This window comes from Haliotis rubra, unplaced genomic scaffold (genome assembly GCF_003918875.1).
Source record: "Haliotis rubra isolate DU_JTF1 unplaced genomic scaffold, ASM391887v1 Scf142, whole genome shotgun sequence".
Classification (NCBI taxonomy): Eukaryota; Metazoa; Mollusca; class Gastropoda; order Lepetellida; family Haliotidae; genus Haliotis; species Haliotis rubra.
Window position 1 is genome coordinate 791,397 of NW_025765359.1, and position 6,189 is coordinate 797,585.

Below are 6,189 nucleotides of genomic sequence, written 5' to 3' on the forward strand. Positions count from 1 at the left end.
GCTAGGGATGTTCGGTGCCTTGAGGGGCTGGTGGTTGCAGTGTATGTAGGGAAGACAAGCGAGAGGATGTAGGATATGTGGAGTGGTCTGGTGGTTTGCTGACATATTTAGTTAAGTGACATGAGGTGAAACGTGGTTTGTGAAGATTGCTTTCAAGATTATTAAGATTATTGCAGTTTATTATACTTATATAATGATATGTACATGTGTGTGTGTGTGTGTGTGTGTGTGTGTGTGTGAGTGTGAGAGAGAGAGAGAGAGAGAGTAGAGAGAAATGGGGAAGGCAAACTTCAATTAATTATTGTTTGTTGTTTAATGCCACACTCTCAGCAATATTCCAGCTATATGACGGTTGTCTGTAAATAATCACGTCTGGACCAGACAATCCAGTGAACAACAGTATGAGCATCAATTTACACAAATGAAATATGATGAAATGTGGCAACCAGGTCATCAAGCCTGACCACCCGATCCCGTTAGTCGCCTCTTATGACAAGCATGGGTTACTGAAGACCAATATTACCAGGATCTTCACAGGTAGAAGAAATTATTTCAGAGTAACCTGTCTAGCACCAAGCACCATCTTGAAAGATGGAAGCCGCGGTGGGTGAGCGGTCTAGGCGTCTGACTTTGTGTGCTGGCGATAAAATGCCTGACTCTGAGGGTGTGGGTTCGAATCCCGGATGGGACTCAACCCCCAAAAGTACTAGAATCTGTACTTTACTGAGAAAGTGTAATCCCAAATATAACATATGTTACAAGCACCATCTTTTAACATGTTTCTTGTATGCTGTTGGTGATCAAACCCCAAGGTGGTCTTGAGTGAGAAGAGTTTGGATCAAGGAGTTTAGTTCACAGGAAACAAATGCTACATGTTAACTAAACTGGCAGGAGTCTGATACCCTGCATATGGTTTGGTGCAAAATTGGCCATTTTATCTTTACTTCATTAGGCTTGCACAAGTCATTCACTTTTTTTAGTTTTTCACAGATTAAATACTCCCTCAATTTGACAAAATCTAATTATTTGGAAAATATGCCTTGTTTTGCACGGTCCTGACAGGCATGTTGTGCACAGATCAGATTAGCTGTCTCTGAGACATGGAAATGCTGTGGCATCCTGCCTCTAATTTATCCTTATCTTCTGACAAGGGTTTAGAAGGACAGAAAACACAGACAATCTTCTTCATCTTCGACTGATGTAATTAGGATCTGTCATAAAATAAGGGAGGGATTTACATTATAGAGTCATATCGGCCATTCACTGGCGGGAAATATGAAGACGGTGTGTACTCGCTCCACATTTTGGGAAACATGGTTGGACCTATTCTAGATTTGGGGAAACAGAGCTGGATGTATTCCAGGTCGGGAAACATGTTTGGACCTATTCTAGATTTGGGGAAACAGAGCTGGATGTACCTGAGATTTGGGGAAACAGTGCTTGACTAACTAGACTTAAGGAAACAGTTGGATTGACTATAGGTTTGAGGAAACAGTTGGATTGACTATAGGTTTAAGGAAACAGTTGGATTGAGTATAGGTTTGAGGAAACAGTTGGATTGACTATAGGTTTAAGGAAACAGTTGGATTGAGTATAGGTTTAAGGAAACAGTTGGATTGACTATAGGTTTGAGGAAACAGTTGGATTGACTATAGGTTTAAGGAAACAGTTGGATTGACTATAGGTTTAAGGAAACAGTTGGATTGAGTATAGGTTTAAGGAAACAGTTGGATTGAGTATAGGTTTAAGGAAACAGTTGGATTGAGTATAGGTTTGAGGAAACAGTTGGATTGACTATAGATTGACTATAGGTTTGAGGAAACAGTTGGATTGACTATAGGTTTAAGGAAACAGTTGGATTGAGTATAGGTTTGAGGAAACAGTTGGATTGACTATAGGTTTAAGGAAACAGTTGGATTGACTATAGGTTTAAGGAAACAGTTGGATTGAGTATAGGTTTAAGGAAACAGTTGGATTGACTATAGGTTTGAGGAAACAGTTGGATTGAGTATAGGTTTAAGGAAACAGTTGGATTGACTATAGGTTTGAGGAAACAGTTGGATTGACTATAGGTTTAAGGAAACAGTTGGATTGACTATAGGTTTGAGGAAACAGTTGGATTGACTATAGGTTTAAGAAAACAGTTGGATTGACTATAGGTTTAAGGAAACAGTTGGATTGACTATAGGTTTGAGGAAACAGTTGGATTGACTATAGGTTTAAGGAAACAGTTGGATTGACTATAGGTTTGAGGAAACAGTTGGATTGACTATAGGTTTAAGGAAACAGTTGGATTGACTATAGGTTTAAGGAAACAGTTGGATTGACTATAGGTTTAAGGAAACAGTTGGATTGACTATAGGTTTAAGGAAACAGTTGGATTGACTATAGGTTTAAGGAAACAGTTGGATTGACTATAGGTTTAAGGAAACAGTTGGATTGACTATAGGTTTAAGGAAACAGTTGGATTGACTATAGGTTTAAGGAAACAGTTGGATTGACTATAGGTTTAAGGAAACAGTTGGATTGACTATAGGTTTAAGGAAACAGTTGGATTGACTATAGGTTTGAGGAAACAGTTGGATTGACTATAGGTTTGAGGAAACAGTTGGATTGACTATAGGTTTAAGGAAACAGTTGGATTGACTATAGGTTTAAGGAAACGGTTGGATTGACTATAGGTTTAAGGAAACAGTTGGATTGACTATAGGTTTGAGGAAACAGTTGGATTGACTATAGGTTTAAGGAAACAGTTGGATTGACTATAGGTTTGAAGAAACAGTTGGATTGACTATAGGTTTAAGGAAACAGTTGGATTGACTATAGGTTTGAAGAAACAGTTGGATTGAGTATAGGTTTAAGGAAACAGTTGGATTGACTATAGGTTTGAGGAAACAGTTGGATTGACTATAGGTTTAAGGAAACAGTTGGATTGACTATAGGTTTGAGGAAACAGTTGGATTGACTATAGGTTTAAGGAAACAGTTGGATTGACTATAGGTTTAAGGAAACAGTTGGATTGACTATAGGTTTGAGGAAACAGTTGGATTGACTATAGGTTTGAGGAAACAATTGGATTGACTATAGGTTTAAGGAAACAGTTGGATTGACTATAGGTTTAAGGAAACAGTTGGATTGACTATAGGTTTAAGGAAACAGTTGGATTGACTATAGGTTTGAGGAAACAGATTTGGACAAAGTCTAGATGTGAGGAACCAGAGCTGGACAGACTTGATATTTGCAGATGCAGGTTCAAATATGCTGTAGCAAAAACAGTAGATCTTTCCATTTCAATATTATTTTCTGTTGGCTCCATATATAAATGTTTCCGATCAATAGATTATCCAAGTAGGAATTAGCCTCTGTTTGTCCAGTAAACCCTCAGCTCCTGGGAAGTGCTTTTTCCATCAAGTGATACGACATTGACTGTCAGGACTTGTTTTTGTCATTTTATCACTGACCATCCATCTTTCCAAATCAGTTTTTTAAACGTTTTTTTTAAATCAAAATATTGATCATTGCTTTATTGACTTTGCTATTTACAGGCAACTAGTCTGTGCTCATGATTTCCCTCATTGGTTTGAGTGGTCCAGATACAATCACATGAAATGCCAGGATTGTTGTTGACCTTACCTTTAAATAATTACAAAGTGTGTGTGTGTTATTGTATTTTCTGCAATTCTGATTGGCTAATGTGGAATCAAAATTTACTGTTATATTTTGAAAACTGCAGGAAATCGGAGACTTTCCAAGGGGGCTGTTCCTGATGATGTTTACCTTGCCAAGAGCTAGTTTCAGTACAGAATCTAAAGAAAGAACATTGTATGGTTACTCTTTTCCCGTAACCTCAAGATTTACCACATATCACACAATTATTCTGGCTATTTTCTGATACATTTCATGGACTAATGCATGCAAAAAAGCAATTTTTGTGACAATACAGTGGATTTACTAAAGACAAATTCCTACCTAGCCGAATCAAATTTTGCTGAAATCCTTATCGTGCAAAATGTAGTTCCGCTTGGCCATTAATTTGTAAGCAGGGACCATGGATTTCGCTGTCAACAGTGTGTGAATTCCTTTGAATTTTGTTGGTATCCAGCCACATGATTTTATACAAAATGTGACTATTATCCTTCGATAAATGCCCCAAAATCATAAAACAATCTTAACACAAGTTACCTCCTTCAGGCTTTAACCATGGCCTACAGTTTTAACCTGGGAATATGACCTGGGAATATGTACCACCTAGCTCTTTTGACAAGAAATCCAAATTTAGTGAAAGACTTTTTGAACTAACATGATAAGATAAGAGCATCTTGATGAAAACAACTTTTTAACCTGGGAATATGACCTGGGAATATGTACCAGATGAACTATAAAAATTAACAGTGTAAAAAGACAGATGTTTAATTATCTTAACCTTTGATCATCTTCAGCAGTACTTGTTGAATGCAAATGTTTTTCATTTGTGATAATTTGAGTTGACTGGTGCAGCGTAATTTCTTCAGTCAAGTGGCACTCACTTCACGCAATTTGTGCTGCTGTATTTGTAGACAGGCAGATAATATCTGGCAAAGTTTCAAATTTTCAACACAGTTATCAGATCTGGTTTAAATGTTTGGCCCACATGCACAACGTGTTCTTTGCACTAAGGTGATCATACTCCCGTACTCTAATGGACTAATTCTTAGTCTCTGAATATATATGATTTTGATTGTAACAAATAAACCCATTTAAATTGAATGGGGACCCCAGGGAGACCATAGGGAGACCATAGATTCAGAACCTGGGGAAATCTAGACTTGCTTCATGTAGAGCTTTAGCATTGCAGGGAGGGCTAGGCTGTTGGGAAAACAATATGGTTCAGGGACTGTGAGACAGATTAATACTCTAACCAGAGGTACAGATAAGCTGTGTATCTGAGTAAATTACACAAATATGTATGGAAAACCCAGTACCTATTACATCATTTGCATACAAGCACGCTTGAAGTTTTGTAAAAACTCAATAAACTTGATTTTACGTGCGTATAAACAAAAGTAGATAAAATAACTGAGGTATATTGAGAGGTTCTATTTCAGCACTTGAACTTGGCAACTTGCAGTCATTCTTATTGTTTCTCATATTACAGTTGAGTTGAGTTGGGCTTTACGTCACATCGGCATTTTTGCAGCCATATAGTGACGAGAACAAGTTTGCATTAGTAAACATTGTAAGTACATACTCGGAATGAGTTTTATTTCAAAGACATATATTGATTACATTGTCATTTAAAAGCAGAGAAAGTCATAACATCAAATTTAAAGGCAGGCAAATTTGTTAGTCACATTTCATAGTTACAATTTATTATACAGATCAACTTCCCTCAGGTAGTTCACTATCAGATGAGCGCTCACGCGGGAGAACAGATCTTTTAGGTTTGTTGCATGTTGCATCATAATGTGAGTCCCTTGCAGACGATAAGTCCACACATTCAAGCAGAATATGCTTGATGGTGAAAAGCTCATCACAAGAGACACACATGGGGGGTCCATCCCCATCCGTTTTCAGCAGATAGTCATGTGTAAATCGACTGTGGCCAATACGACATCGTCGTAAAATTACCTCATCACGTCTTGACTGACAACCCAAGTAGGTATAATCGATTGTTGGCTTCAATTCATGGAGTTTGTTTCTTCCTACTGGAGTGTCCCACCTTTTTTGCATGAGGTCCCGAGTATAGCTTTTGATAGTGGGTTTGAAATCACTGTACGGGATTAGCAGTGGAGATAGGGGCTTGTCAAGAGCTGCTTTTGCTGCAGCATCGGCCTTGGTGTTACCTGCTATTCCGACGTGACCCGGCAACCAGGAGAGGACGATGTCACATTGGCCAGTAGAAAGGTCGTTGTAAAGTTCTAATATGTCCAGGATGATTGGGTGACTTGAAGTCACATTTTGAAGTGCTTGAAGGCAGGATAATGAATCTGCAAAAACGATGAAGTTTTTGGAATGTTTTTGCTGTTGAATGTAGGTCAAAGCTGAGAAGATAGCTTTGGCTTCAGGGGTGAAAATGGAACTGTTGCCGGGGATCCTAGAGGAGACAGTCTTGGATCCAATGACTGTAGCGCTGGCAACTTGGCCATATCGTCCTTGGATCCGTCTGTGAAAATGGATCTATGGGTGTTATACTTGAGCGTAACTGGTTGT